Below are 15,171 nucleotides of genomic sequence, written 5' to 3'. Positions count from 1 at the left end.
CACGAGCGTAACGAGACTTTTTTGTTGCCTCCCACCCCCTCCTCCTTCCGCGTTCTCTCTACGCTCCGTCCCACAGGTCCATGATGCTTTTTCTACGTTTCTTGTTCCTTTTTTTCTTCTTTTTTTCTTTTTTTTTTTATTATTCATCGCTCGACAACCTCATTGTTGAACCCGGTGCCCGTGCACGTTGTCGCGACCGCGATCCCGGTATTTACTGCTCGCAACAATGGCAATCGACTTCGCGTTCGTGCGCGTCCGCCGCGCCGCGTGTGGGTGTAGCCACTCGAATATCAGAACGTTCTGTCGGCCGGGCAACAAGGAACGTATCGGCGATGTTTATTCGGTATTTTAAGGTAACCGGACGGCGGACGGGCTTTTTCTCCGGCGATCACCGACGTACTTCCTCGTGGTTTTCCCGATCGATTCGTTTTCGAATTAATCGAGGCCACCGACGTCGGGCCGCCGTCGAGGCAGGAAAAATACATGCCGGAGTTCAGGAACCTCGGCTGTTTTTCGACGATCGGCCCGCCGCGAATTTCCTGTTTTTCAGGAGTCCCCGACGCGCGAGGCCTCCTCGTCCCGAGCCGGCGTGACCTTCGATCGGCCCTCTAATGCATTCGTCGGAGGGCCGACGGGAACCGCCGGCCGCGGATTACGCTTCGCCGTTACGACGGAAACGAGATGCGGGAAGGCACTCTACCGCGCGAGATGCCATTATCTCGTTCGTGCGTCCCGTCGAAATTAAAATTTATACGGGCGAGCGCGAGCGTGCGGCGACGGCTGTGTAAATAGAGCGATGCATCATTTCGTCGCCGTCGACGAGGCAACGGATGTCGCGCGATGGATGCACGGGAAACTAAGCGAAGCGGAACCCGATGATTCCGGAGTAAAATTCTGCGGGGCCGTTCGCCGCTCTGGAAATCAATTTACCGGAAGCTCGATGACTTTGCCGTTGCGCCTGTTCGAGGCTGCGGATTTATTTCGCAGCGGCATTGCAAAAAGTCCTCTTCGAGGTTTCGCTTCGGGGTTCTTGAGGAGAGAAGTAGAGTTACATTTCACGTGGCTTATTAGGTCGTGTGATATGAAGTATCGGATTTTCCGGAAAAATGGACGTTATTTGACGCTCGAAACAACGTTTATTCGATTAAAATCTTCTCTGTTCGATTCGATACGGCCCTGCTATCGTGTTTTCGAACAAATATATTCCTGTTTTGATCAATACCGAGCGATTTTTGCAGCATTGTTTCCAAATTTCAATTCGTATAAGAAAATTACTCGAGCGTCGGCAGTATGCGCATCCTAAAAATCACTCACAATTCGGAGGAACTCCGATAATCGACGACGAAACTTTAAGAGGTTACCCGAGAAACAAAGAGAAAACAACAGCAGGAGTGCCAAAGCAACATTTCATATTACGGGATCTAAAATTTGTCAAGTTTCCGAGAAGGATACTCGATAAACGACGGGATTGTTCGAATCGTTTCCGATAAAGAATCCAGCGGTAGACGAAATCTCCGTTGAATCGAAGTTGCCGAGGCAAAGGTTTCACGGCAGAATCGTTAAAGAGCTAGGTGAGCGTAAGTTTTCCGTGGAACGAGACGCTGAAAGGAAAAGCCGTGAGCGGAATGCGACGGAAGGGTTTGACGCCACGGCGAGGGCCATCGAGTGCCGTCAGGAGATCACTGTAAACGAAACTAAACGGTACACTCGTTTCGAGCACGGCTCCCGACGTTCGTACGTCAATTATTTAAATGCCATGTCGTCGAGGTGCCTGGAAACCGTTTCGGAACGGCGCGATGCCTGGCTGGCTGCTCTCCTCCGACGATTGACACCGCACCGCGCCGATTAATGATACATGAGCCGCGTCCCCTGTTAACGCGACGCGAAAAGCGTTCATTTACCGGCGCGCGGAACAATTAATTGATCGGCAGAAGACAGCGGGGCCCGATCGCCGCGCAGAAATAGCTCGGCCGCGAGCAGCGGATTCGATGAAACGGCCGTGCCCGATCGGCGAGCCGGACGGTCGGGCGGGTTAATCGAGAGCGCTGTAAAACGACACCCTGTTGCGGGATTAAGTGACGCGTGTGCCGCGGCTGCAAATTTACAGCGTCCAGCCAATTATTGTTGTCAACGGCTCCATTGGAAAACCTCCGAAAATTGACGTAATAGACGCCGCCTATCCTGAAAAGAGTTTGTCCCGTCGAATCGGCAATTACCGCGGACGATTCAATCCTGCGATTCCGGGTTGGAGAGAGGCTTCGTTAACTCTGTTACGTTCCTCGCGTCCTTTTCCATCGAATCGCGTCCCCGTTTTCTTAGCGCTGTTCCGATTGCTTCGTATTCTCTCGACGAGTCGTGGTCTCGTTTTGCACGAAATATTTCGTTGCTAATCTCCGAGTGTTCCGAGTTTCTTAATAGCATTCCGGATACATCTATAGACGAACTTACGGGCTTACAAGTGGAATCCACGCGCTCGAAAACTTTCGATGAGATCTAATTATTTATCGGTCCGTACAGAGGACTTAAGAATAAACCTAGAATCGTCTGTAAATTTTCGCTGCAAGAACATCGGTCGCCGTTGAAAACACTTCAGCTCGTGGGAAGATCCTTCAAGGACTCTCGAGAAGTTGTACAGTTCGAGCGGAGTTCCGATCGCGGTGCGACGGGCGCGGCAATTAGCGTGGGATACCCGAGTCGCAAAAATGACGAGGGGGGTAAACCGGCGGCGCTCACGCCCGGTGAAAAAGATATCCCCGCGTAATCAGCCGACCGCAGTGTCTCCCGTTTCTGGTTTCTCGTCGAACATCCATTTCACAATCCGGCGTCACGGTGTTCCCGTCGGAATTTCAAGTACGAAATAATTTAATCCTTCGCCTTTCCTTTATTCCTGGCGCGGCGGAGTAGAAAGGTTAAATAGATTAATTGCTTAGGTCGGATCGATCGAGTATGACAGGGTGGTTCTTTCTTTCCTCCTCTCTCTTTCTCTTTCTATCTCATTCTGACTCTCTCACTCGCTCTCTCTCGATCTGCCTGCACCACCACCTCTCCTTCCGTCCCTCCTTTCATCTCGATCCCTCCCCCCTCCCTCCGCTCCACCTCCCCGGCCCGCCCTGTTCGCTTTATTCTTTTTTTCCTGCGCCTGGAAATTGCTATCGCTTTGAGAATTAAACCTGGACTCGGTTCACTCGCTGCGAACGAACAAAAGGGAGTGGGGTGGCGGAGGAAACGGCGGGAAGGAACGTCGGCCGTAGGGAGGGGGTGTGGGTGGCGGTGCAGGAGGCCGAAGGGGGTGAGAGAGACGGGCGGGAGTGGGGGTATAGCCATAACGATGATGCTCGTTATTCGAAAAAAGAAAGAAGAAAATATATCGCTGCCGAGGACTGTGATGAACGAGAAAGCAGAAGGCCGCGCCTGATATCGTTTTTTCGCTTTAATAAATCCCTCCTTTTCCCCCGTGCACTTTTTACTTCCTACGATTTTATTCCCGATGGCTCTCGAACGGCCGTCCGCCCGCTCGACCGCTCGACCGCTCGCTCGCTTCCCATCTCGCCGGTCCCCTTCTTCTCGGGCTCGACGGCGGACAGGCCGGGTCTACGCGACCGAGTCGCGTTACACAGACTCTCCGTAAGAAAAGAGAGCTGCCTTCTAATCAAAATTCCTTTCCGTAACGCGATAAGATACGCCGCGCCACGCCGAGGCGGCCGCCGCGTCGTTCCGTAAACGGCATGCCACCGAGCGAGAAACTCGTCGCGCGAGCTCGCGCCGGTCTCGCTCCACCGGAAGCACCCGAAACGCGGCAGCCAGTTCTGCCATCGCGTCCCCCCACCCGCCCCCTCCCACCCTCTTCGTCGTCCACACGACCGAGAATTATCTGCTCGCGATAATTTCTAATAATAATAATTACGACGACGAGTCGAAAACACAGGCGGGTCGTTGACCCGAAAAATTTTTCGGCGACCGAGAAAAGGCCCGCGAAAACGCGTCGACCGATAACGGAACGACGACCCACGAGCCAACCCTTCGAATCGATCGCGACCTCGATGCTTCCCGCGTCCGACGCTAGTTTCACTTTCCCTTTCCCTTTCCCTGTAGGGCTTCCCGGTTGACGCACCGCGAGCACGGGAGGGGTGGCGAGTTACAACGCGCCGCGCCGCGCCGCGACGAAATATAATCCCCGGAGAAGCTTCTTGCAGCCACTTCCGCCCGGAAGTCGAACGCGCGCCGGGAACCAGATACGAGAGACGCGTTTTCTTTCTTCCCTTTCTTCCTCTCTCTTCCTCTTTCTCTCTTTCTCTCTTTCTCTCTCTCTCTATGTTTTTCTTCTTTTTTTATTTTTAAACCCAACCGCGTACTGTTTGGTTATCCGGCGAAATGAACGCGACCTTTTTTTCCTCACGCAACGACGCGCGCGAATTCGTTGTCGAGTCTCTTTTCACCCTTCGCGTTACGATTATCTTCGCGGTGGCGCGCGGTCGGGCAGCAGGACTCCGCCGGTAGGATTAAATTGCGAACTTATTAACGCGGATTCCCGTTTTCGCAGATGAATTTCGCGAAGATGGAGTTAAGTGGAACTTCGTTCCCTGGCAGTGTCGGAAGGCGAAAAGCAACCGGGAACTTTTTACCGTTCTCCGGAACTTTTATGAGCTATAAATGCATAAAGATCCGCAGTCTAATTACAAGTTTGTATTTTATTATGCAGCCGGGCCCGTAACGCGGAGGGTTTGTTCCCGTAACGGAGGAACTGCGCGCGGAACGTCGTTCCGCTGTTTTAAAAGCGGAACACGCGAGAGTAGGAATAGTTGACGGGGAATTGTAGCAGATAAGGGATCGCCAGGTGTTGGCAAGCGCGCAGCAGAGGGATGATGATCGTTGCAGCGTTTTACGAGACCGCGCGCGCTCGATCCAGATGTGTTTTTCCGTCGTCGAGCGTTCGCCCGCGTTGGTTCTCGGGGTGCGTGTACCAACGGGCGACGGAAAGAAATTGGCGAAGTCACGCGGGTCACGATGGCAAACGCGGAGTCTAACGTTACAGTCCGGCGTGCAGTGTTACAGGGGGCCCCGCGGAGATCGCGCTGGTTCCTCGTGTAACACGAGACTGCCAGCGAAAGAGTTTCTCCGCGGGGCTGGCGGCCGCCGGCCCGCGATTAATCGCCGCCATCCATCGCACCTACCTATCGATGATTAACGACCAGGTGCCAATTAGCTGATCGTTCCCTTGTTTATGGGCCGAAATTGGTTGCCGCGCGCGTCTTATCGTCGCGCGTTCGCCCGCGATTCGGCAATTACGCGGCGAGGCCCCATGGAATATCCCACCGCCCTCCGTCCCTCTCCTTTCCCGTTCCACCTCCTCCTCCTCCTCCTCCTTCTGCCGCCGCTCCTCCACCTCCCGTTGCAGTTCTCTCTCGAAACGAAGAATCGATCCGGCGTGTTCGCGTCTCTCGGTTCGCTCCCCCTGAAAAAAGGAGAGGCAGAAGAATCGAAGAAAAAAAAAAGAAAAACGAAAGAGAAAGAGAGAAGTAGGCGGCGGAGGAGTAGGAGGAAGAGCCGCCGGCTGACTGGGAGGGGTGACGGGGGGCAGGCCGGCTCAGGCCGCCGCGGGGTGAGGGGGGGAGACCGTCGGAGACAGAGAGCAACGGAACGAGGCGAGGAACGGAGCGCGAGGAGAAGGAGCGGCGAAAGGGGGCGAGGAAGCGGGAAGGCGGCACGGGTGTTCCTTCTCCCGAGGCAGCGCAAGATGGATTTCGCGAACTTCGAGCGGGCCTTAACTCGCGAAAAATGTCAAAGCGAGTAGAAGAATAGCCCCGGCCGGTCGAGGCGGGCCGTGGGACGAGAGCGGATCGCTGAAAAAAAGGGGGCGGCCCGTGGCAGGCCGTGGCGCGAGGGGGTTCAAGACGGCGCATCATCATCGTTCCTCGTTGTCGTCGTCGTCGGCGGCGGCGGCGGCGGCGGCGGCTTCGCCGTCGTTGTTGTCGTTGTCGTCGTCGCAGACACGCCGGTTGTCCGTTTGCATACGCGTCGTATACATGTATCCACGTACTTAAGATCTGAAAGCACGAACGCGAGGGGGTAGGTGTAAGGGCGAAGGGTGGGACCGGCCAGACTTACCGAGAAGAAAACAGAGTAGGGGCGAAGCGGCGGGATAGAGGGCGGGAGAGGGTCGACTGTATGACGGAGGGGTACAATGGTCAGGAGGGGATGATTGTCAAAACAGGGCTGCAAGACGCTACGAAAAATGTTCGTATTTATGGCACTATTTCCGCCGCTTCGAGCCCCTCCCAACTCTCGTCCACTCGCGCTCTGTCCTCCTCGCCCCTGCAGCGTTGTCTCGCCTCGCGAAACCCTCCCGCCGGCCGTTTCTTTTTTACTTCCTCCCTTCTGCCATCGTTTTCCAGAGTGCGCGCGGTCGTTCTTACTTTTCTTGCCTTTTCTCTTCTCTTCTCCTCTCTTCTCCTCTCCTCTCCTCTCCTCTCTCCTCGACGCCGGAACACCCCCCACCACGGTGTGTCTTCCCGCGCCTCGCTTCTCCCGCCGTGCGACCCCCATTATATCGTGTATTTTACCCTTCCTTCGGTCGCGTTCCCCACCACCGACCGTGGCGTCCCCCCACCTTGGCGCGCGGCGGCTCGTCGGCGGGAGTTCTCTTCTGTCCACCACCCCCTCCCTCGCCCCTTCGCCCGTTCCTCCTACCCGCCGCGCTGTTCCCCTCCTCTGTTCCTGCCCCGTTCTATCTCCGCGGCGCCACTTTAATGTTACATTAATAAAAAGCAACAATCAATATCTTCCCCGTAAAAAATTTTAATCTATAACAGAGAGAATTCCGCGGCCCCTCCCGCATCTCCTACCACCCGGCCTCTCTCGCGTTCTTCCTCGGCCCTCGCCTCCCTGCCTCTCTGTGTCGCGCTCGTTCTCTCCCGCTCGAGCGTCGCGTCTCTCTCTCTCTCTCTCGCTCTCTCTCTGTTCCTCTCCCTCTTTCTCTCGGTGTTCTCTCTTGGTCTGCCTCCCGCCCTCTTGAGGAAAGCGCCGCTACGAATCGCGGCGAGCCCTCAGTATCGTATCTAGGCTCTACGAGCACCCCGTATACCAGCGGTAGTCGGAGACGCGCGAACCGCCACCGCCGCTCTCTCTGCGTGTTGTCATTTCACTTTTCACGCCAGGGCGCGGGTTACGCAGCAGCCACGCGAGAGAGCTGCTGCTCTCTCACACGTACACACACAGACACACCTCTCTCGCCCACCCCGACGAGCCGCCCTTCGGCGGCGTGTCGGCTACACGTGCCCTTTTCTCGCGCCCTTTCGAGCCCGCTTCCCTGCGCCGCGCCGCCCGTCTCGCCCACCGTTTGCCTGTGAGTTTCTACGACGCGCGGAACTTGGACTCTCCTCTTTGCTTCTTCATCTTTTTCTTTTGTCTCTTTATATTTCCACTGTGCACCGTACTTCTACCTCATTCTTTGTTTCTTTGTTTCTCTGTTTCTCTCTCTCCCTCTCTCTCTCTTTCTCTAACAACAGTGACCACACACCGCGTGACACTTGTGCGGTGGACAATTGTGCGTGGGTTGCACACGGAAGTTGAAAATGTGACCTGTCAAGGGGAGGGGCTGGAAGGCTCGCGTATCCGTTTCGAAAAAGAAATACGTGCCTCCGAGGGAACGCTTCTTCTCGCGATCTCGATCGGTTGATCGCGCGCGCGAGCTCCCGTGCCGGGAAGAGCCGACCGATAGGGTCGTCCAATGAATAGCCAGCATTGTTCGTATCGGTTTCCCGGTTTGTGTATATACGTGTGTTAAGTTCGCAACGGTAACGGAACAGAAAATTGACTCGGTTACCGTGGCGGCACGGGTCGAACGGCGGGGGGGCGTGTCGGTTGCATCGTCGAACCGGAGATCGGTACCGCGGTGCGTGTCTCTCGGTCCCGCGAAACGATCGCTGACCCCTCTTATCGAGTCCGTTCAATTGTTTTTCCGCGAATGTTCGGGCCGAATATCAATCCGCCTCGCGATTGGGCGCGAGGGGGCGCGCAATCGACGTCGCGAGGAGGCTCGAGCGGCCCCGAGATCGGGCAACGTATGAAATACCACGATCCTCGGCTCTCGCGTCTCGCTAGACCGATTTCACGTTCCGTGTATATACACGTAGGCTCTCTGAGGCCACGAGCTCCTCGACCTGCGTGTTTCTTCCCGGACAAAAGGGTACGAGTGTAGAGCGAGAGAAGACGCGTCGAGCGAAAAAGACGAGACCCGTGGAAGGAAGAAAGGGGCTGGAGAAGGGGGGGTGCGGCGGGGACGAACGGCGAGAGGAAGAATATGAGCGGCCGAGGGAGGAACGGAGAACGAGCGTCGGGGTGGGAGGCGAAGGAGGCGGCGGCGGTGGAAGAGGGGAGAAAGACGGAAATCGTGAAAGAGCGAGAACTGAAAAAGGGGAAGGGAGAAACACAGCGGCCTCTCCGGCGCGCATCTCTGCGCGCGACGAAGGCAGCCAGCCGAGCTTCTTCGGGCCTGAAAGAGACTATAGCCGACTATTCCTAACTCTTGTACACGATGTTTTATAGCGTATCTTGCCGTTGACTCCGGCTCGGGGGAAACCGTGTTCCGTCGTCGTCCGTCGTTTTTCCACGCGCTTTCTCGCGCCTGCCGCGAGACTCCCACCGTGCCGCCCCGTGTCTCTCCCGAAAGTCGCTCTCGCGTGTTTCGCCCGTTGCGTCTCGACCAGGCAGCGTGTGTGTCTTTTCGTCGGACACGCGCGTCACGAAAAGAGAACGAGAGGGAGAGAGAGCGAGAGAGGAAGATAGAGGGAGAAACGCAGAGAGAGAGAGAGAGAGAGAGAGAGAAAGAGACGGAGCAGAGGGAGATAGCAGACGCGATCATCAGAGACGCGACAGTTCGAACGCGAGCGCGATCGAGACCAGTCGAATGTCTCCGTTCGATCCGCGTTAAGCGGACTCGCGTTGCTCACAGGCCAAGGCGCTCGCCGTTAATCGGAAGCTAACCACTGTTTGTTTCTTTCTTTCTTTCCTTTCCTGTCCCGTTCGTAGCGCGCCCGCGCGCGCGCGCGACAGCGTGCTTTCGTAGAAAGTTCGTCGGAAGTTGTGCCAAGTGTGTCGAAACCGGACTGTTTCTTTGTAGTGCGGATCAAACTTACGCGGACGACACCACCGTCACCGTCAATACCGACGCCGACGCCGACGCCGACGCCGGAGTTCGCAGCCAACCGTGGGCCGCGTGACACTGGCCGCCGACGACTGAAAAAGTGATTCACACGTCCGGGGGACTGCTGCGCGAGAGAGCTGCCCGAGCCGTTGATTCATCGTCATCGCCGTTTGTCTTCGCGGGAAACGAGCGGTGGGGAGAGGCGTGCACACTCACGGTGCACCACTGACACGTACGTAATCGAGCATTTTCCTGTTTGATCCTCTGCCACGCTAGCCGGCGTGCCCGATACGCGTTGCACACTGTGTTGTCCTCTGCACGCGTCGAATAGAAGCTGAACGCGATAGACGCAGTAGATTCGGCCAGCCGTTAGCCGGACCGATACGACCGTAGGACGAATCCTCCTGTATCGCGAGTGAACGATCGTTCGGGAAGCTCGAAACCGGATGACATCGCGTTAGAGGATCCATCCTCTCGGCTTGCGCGCGTAGGTCAGGTTAGAAACCTGTGCGAGCGTTTCCGCGACGCGTTTAACGTTCCTCCCGCTGGATTCGGTTCTCTCATGTGCGCCGCGCGCGCGCGCTCGCTCGCTCGTCGTGTGTGTGCGACGAGGAGCGCGATACGGAGCACGGACCGGGAACTGTGAATAACACTGTCTACAGAGAAAGAGCGTAACGGAGTGGGAAAAAGAGGGTCGGATGTAAACGCGACCGGACGGAGTGAGAGACAGAGAGAGAGAGAAAAGGAAACGCTCGTCGGGTAAGCGAGAGAGAGTGAGAGAGAGGAAAGGAGAGCACGCGGCATGGTCGTAGCGTGGCTGGCAGAGCGTCGGAGTTCGTACGGGTGACTGAATGGAATGAGTAGTCCGTGTGAAGCGCGGGGAGGGGTGCCGCTCGGACCAATCGAGTCGGGAGTTTCGTCAGGGCCGCGAATAGAGGGGGCCAAACTGTCGTGGGAGGGGGAAGGCTGATGGACCTACACACGTGCGTTCGGGAACCTACGCTACGCGTACGCTGGTTGCGTTTCACGCAGGAACACGCGCGGGCACACACGACCGTGTCCCGTGGCGATGGGATTGATGATATCGTTGAGCGATACTTAATCAATGAAGCCACTTATCATCGTCCGACGATCTCCGTGGATGTACGAGGCCGACGGATAATCATCGATCGTCGTCGGATCAATCTTCGACCGAATTTTCGGGACATTCGAACATTCCCGATCGTTGCTTCTCCTTGGCCGTGTACCGGTCGGTGTCAGCGCGAGAATGATTCATTCGGTGCTCGAGAGATCGTCGCTCCCATCGCTGGACGACCGCGTGGCGGCCGCCGCACACACGCGTGCACTGGCAAACACACACGTGCACCGAGCTTGTTTATTCTGTCAGCTCGCGCGTACGTGCCGCCCGTGGAAAACCAGCTGTGCGAATCGATCGGACGACGATTCGATTTTTCGCCAGCGCAGCCGCTGCCCCGCGATCCTCCGTGCTGATAACGCGGGCGACACGTGATCCGGGTCGCCTATTCGCGCGGGGGGAAAACGTTTCGCGAACATTTCCTGCGGACAGGGCGGTGGCCTTTATTTTCGCACGCGGTTACCCCGTTACGTGTAACCGTCGAACCCGGCGGAGATCTCTAAAGTCTATTTAATCTCTTAGTGTAATGGGTGTGCTCGTGCGCGCGCGCGCGCACTCCGTGGAAATAGGCTAATAAGAAGGTGGCACACGGCGCAGATGTTCGGCTCTTAATCAGCCTAACGATGCGTATCGATAATTGATCCCAATTACGTGTGATTGTAATAGGTCATGAATAGTAATGCCTCGATTGCGTACTTTCCTCCTTTTTGCGCGGGATAATCAGGTTTTATAGATGCGTAATGGTACGCGAGGCGACGCTGGTCGAAGGTAAAAAGGCGGCGGTGTCGAAACACGAGTCGCTCCCCGATAGGCGAGATTGTGTTTACCGCCACGGGAATAAAATAGCGTATTTATATTGTAAGGGACCCGGGTGGGGAGGATTCTACTCGTCCGTTTCGTTCCTTCGTTTCGTTTTTCCCCGTTTTCCGCTGTCGTCGCTGTCCGACTCTCGTGGAAGTCGAATTAAACGGATCGCGTGATTCGCCGCGATATTGACATTGATAACTTCCAGAAAAGATGATTATTGCCGGGTTGATGGGAAAGCGGCGTCGGTTTTATGGACGCGTAAATAAAGCAATTCGGTGAACGACGATAATTATAATCTGTTTTTATCGTCCGTACAATTATTCAAATTGCCGGAGGGAAAATAACGTGCACAATGTCTTCGGCCGCGCGGTATCGCGCGGTACGAGTGGAGAATAACGATACGAAGGTTTCTGGCACTCGAGGAAATCTAATTTCGATGATCATCCTTGACGTCAATTCACGGGGACGGAGTTTGATATTCTAATCGGAATCTTTATACGCAAATACCTTTCGCGCGTCAATTTCCAGATGGTTTCGAGTCGGAACTAACGCGACTTTTTCACACGAATAAATTACACCTTGAAAAATGCAACAAAAACCGCGAATTAATCGAATCGCCGTCGTTCGACCGAGATACACGGGCAGATCGTACGGGGGGGCAGTCGAGGTGTGAAATCCCCGTGCAAAAAGCCCCGAAACCTGGCCACGATGCTATCGCACAATGTAGCCGATCGGCGCTCATTAACCGAACACAACAAACGCGTTCTTGTTTTTACGGGGGATCCCGCTTATCTCGGCGCGGTCTTTAATTCAGCTTATCTAACCCTTTGGTTTATGTTAGCCACGGTCCGAGGCCGGCATTAGTTTCCCAGCAACCGAGCATATCGGCGGTAATTGGAGCGCAAAGATGCGGCGTGCACGAATTTTTAGAACGACTGGAAAGGACGTGGAACTTAACTGGAACGGTTCTATTCTGGGTTGCATTTGACGGCGATCGTTGTTATCCTCATTAAGCACGCCGAGTGCCGAGGCTCCGGGGGTAAAAGTGTAAAAGCCACGGGTCATTCCGGCCGAGGGCAGAGAGAGCCGCGATGAGAGTGAGAGAAAAAGAGACTTTACACGTGTATGTGTGTGCGTCTGTGTGTGTGTGTGTCTGAGAGAGAGAGAGAGAGAGAGATGACAGGACGAGCGTACAGGCTCTGATCTCCGGAGGAATGCAACGGCGGATCGGAGAACCCGAATCCGAGACCGCCTCTTGTCCGAAAACCTGTTGCATTTTAAACGGTGCGATTCTTTGGAAATGTCCAGGTGTGTACGTGCGTGTGTTTGCGTCTGTGTGCGTGCGTGCGCGCGCGCGTTTCTACGTGTGCGTTCGCGTGTACGCACGTAGCGCGCGTGTCCGCGTGTGCATCGAGGACGAGAAGAGGCGCACCGGCGCTGCGAGCGTTTCTATCCCGAGAAAATCTGTTTTGCCCCGTTGACGTCAAGCGTCGCTCGATCGTCCGTCGTTTTTTATCGACTAAAATGATCAACTTACTGACCGATGAATATGCAAACGGGTCGTATGAAATGGACGCGTGCACGGTTTTCTAACGAGGTGTAATCCCGCGTAATCCAGCGGGCGCGGCGGACGTTGCCGCGATCGAAAACCTCGATCCACCGTTGTAATTCTCTCAGGATGCTCGGACTTTTTTTATTCGATTCCATCTCTCGCTTCCCCTGATTTCGGGAAACTCGCCGGCGTGGCGTAAAGGTTTTTTTTTGCGAACGATGACGCTCGTTTTTCTCGTGATTCGTAGGGTAGCGTAAAAATGCAGGTGTAACTGTAGGGGTTCATGGTACTCGCGTAGAAGAATTCAGCGAGGAATACAAAAGTTTGATATCACATTTATTAATAGATGCTCGGTATATCTTCCGCGCATTTCAATGCGAGGCTGCTATCTATGAATCATGTTTACCAAGCAATTTTTCTCGATCAGTGATAATCTTGCGTTGTCATACAGCCTTGAGCCGATGTACCTAGGAAAGCAGTCGTTCCGTTTTCACACTCGTGTCGCGTGCTTATGATAGAACGCTTGATTTCTCATCGAAATTCATCGATTTCGGAGCGTGCGTTAAACATTTCTTACGTTCACCGATATCGTCAGTCGAGTAACGCGCGATTCCGTGCGCGGCAAAGAGCGACGCTCGTTTCGACGACCCCTCGAACGGGAAAATAGGATTCCAAGTGTCTAACATTTGGCTCTTTCGCTGGAGATCTGAAATTCCCCTCAGCTATTTCCCAGATTATCCGAACCGATCCAGCGGGACTGTTCTCGGCGGTGGGGAGGAATAGGATCGTTTCATGCAGAAATGCATATAAGACAGCGGGGAATGGAGGAGCGAGTGGATCGATCTCGAAGAGTTCATCCGCTGAACTATAGTCGGTCGCAACGGCAACGGCAACGGCAACGGCAACGGCAACGACGTGTGCACACCGTGTCTGTACAGATGGTTGACACGAATAATGCGCCTAGTATACGGCCGCCAACGTTCCACGTTCCATGATTCATAGAATATTAAGCGGAATTCGAGCGGGCGGGTCTGGCGTGCTTTTTTTTCTGCGTTCGCCGATCCCCAGACACGCGTTTCCGTGTTTCGGTTCGCGGAACCTTTCCGGATCGATAGCGTGTCGGGCTACGAAAGAGGAAGAAGGGTAGGCGGTTCCACGGCGCATAAACAAACGCTTATGCATGCTTATTAAATAATTCTGGACGCGCACGCGACGGGACGGGAGGCCGGGCGGTGCGACGCCTCGCGTAATCCGCGACACGGCCAATTTAAAAAGGAACGATCCTCCCCAACTCCGCTTTGGCTTAACCGTAACGCGAAAGCGAGCCGCGCGTACTGGCTCCTACGGCTGCTTCTTTCTTATTTATAACGTGTCAATAGCGTATCGCGTTACTTCCGGTTGTTAACACCGATCAATAGCGTGTCTTACTTTCACGCGGAGCGGCTTGGTTCCCGTGTACGCTTCGGCCTGAAATCGTTGCTCAATGAAGTAGTCCCGTCGCGATTTCTTTTCTACCTTTCTCTCTCTTATCCTCCGAACCGTCGAACGCCTTGTCAACGATGATCGTTCGCTCCGAAAACCCCCTGAAAATCGTTGTACCATACGCCAGACGCGTTTCCTGCGGAGCAAACAGCGATTCGGTTCGGCTCGATCGCGCCTCGAGAAATCCAAAGCACACTTCCGCCGCCATTAAGAACGAGCCTCGGGCCCGGCGAGCCTCGAACTTCGCAGCCACGGAATGCCTGGCTCGCCGGATCGTTCCACCGGAAGTTCCCGCACTCTTTCCCGGTCTCCTCTCGAGCTTTGAACTCGGGCCGCCACGGTGGGCCAGGAAGGGGCGGCCGGGACGGGGACGCGCGGCAGAGTATGCGGCTCCGATCCTCGGTGCGCGACGCTCGCGAGATTCCGGGCAGGAAGGACTTCGCCGGTGTTGAAGTCACCCGATGGACACGGCTAACCCAGAGACACCGCGGCCCGTTGAAGGACGTGGCCTATTCTCGCGTTTCGTAGTTGGACCACGCCACGTTGGGCCGGGTATTTTCGTGATAGCCGCGGCCCGTTTATATTCGGTCGGAGCTTATAAATATCGGATCTTCCTGTTTTGGAGGTTATTGAAATCGTAATGAGAGTTCGCGCGCATAAATGGAGACCGCTGTTTCCGACCGCTCTCTGCCTACGTGTGTCCTTATTGTCTCGCTCCCCTTTCCCGTTCGCTGGCCGATCCCCTCGAGTTACCATGGGCTACCGCAGTTGGGGTAGAGGATTAATATACATAGCCGGGTCTTCCTATTTTCCGAAGTATCGCTGCTCGCTTCGGCACGATCTCGAGAGCCTGGAATAGAGGATCCTAGTTAGCTGGTAGGATACCTAGTCAAGGGTAGTTTGGCAGACGCGGTTAAGAGACGCGCGCGATCAACACGCGCGTCACCGATGCTACTTTTCGGGTGACTGCACCAACGGATCACGCCGGTTAATCCCCCGGAGATGCACGCTGATACACCTACGATGCACACGCATCCTGCGCGATGCATATCC

General features: G+C 55.3%; 2 protein-coding genes across 7 annotated transcripts in view; one reads left to right on the top strand and one right to left on the bottom strand.

The window, feature by feature from the left end:
• Positions 1-5,298, bottom strand: part of Cog7 (conserved oligomeric Golgi complex subunit 7) — a 30,178-nt gene extending 24,880 nt beyond the window's left edge. The window contains exon 1 of the mRNA XM_076370150.1: positions 5,172-5,298. The gene's annotated coding sequence lies outside the window, so the exon portion shown is untranslated. The remainder of the gene's footprint in view (positions 1-5,171) is intronic.
• The window catches only part of LOC116434089 (uncharacterized), a 109,490-nt gene that overhangs the window by 20,343 nt on the left and 73,976 nt on the right, over positions 1-15,171 (top strand). For 3 of the 6 annotated variants that reach the window (XM_076370161.1, XM_076370156.1, XM_076370194.1), the window contains one exon: positions 9,119-9,374. The gene's annotated coding sequence lies outside the window, so the exon portion shown is untranslated. Of the gene's footprint in view, positions 1-7,085; positions 7,343-8,387; positions 9,375-15,171 lie in introns of those variants that run through there. The other 3 variants (XM_076370167.1, XM_076370166.1, XM_076370163.1) reach the window with 3 other exon arrangements.

The sequence above is a fragment of the Nomia melanderi genome, chromosome 1 (assembly GCF_051020985.1).
Source record: "Nomia melanderi isolate GNS246 chromosome 1, iyNomMela1, whole genome shotgun sequence".
Taxonomy (NCBI): domain Eukaryota; kingdom Metazoa; phylum Arthropoda; class Insecta; order Hymenoptera; family Halictidae; genus Nomia; species Nomia melanderi.
The sequence above is the reverse complement of the archived record's forward strand: the minus strand, read 5'-3'. Positions and strand labels throughout refer to the sequence as shown.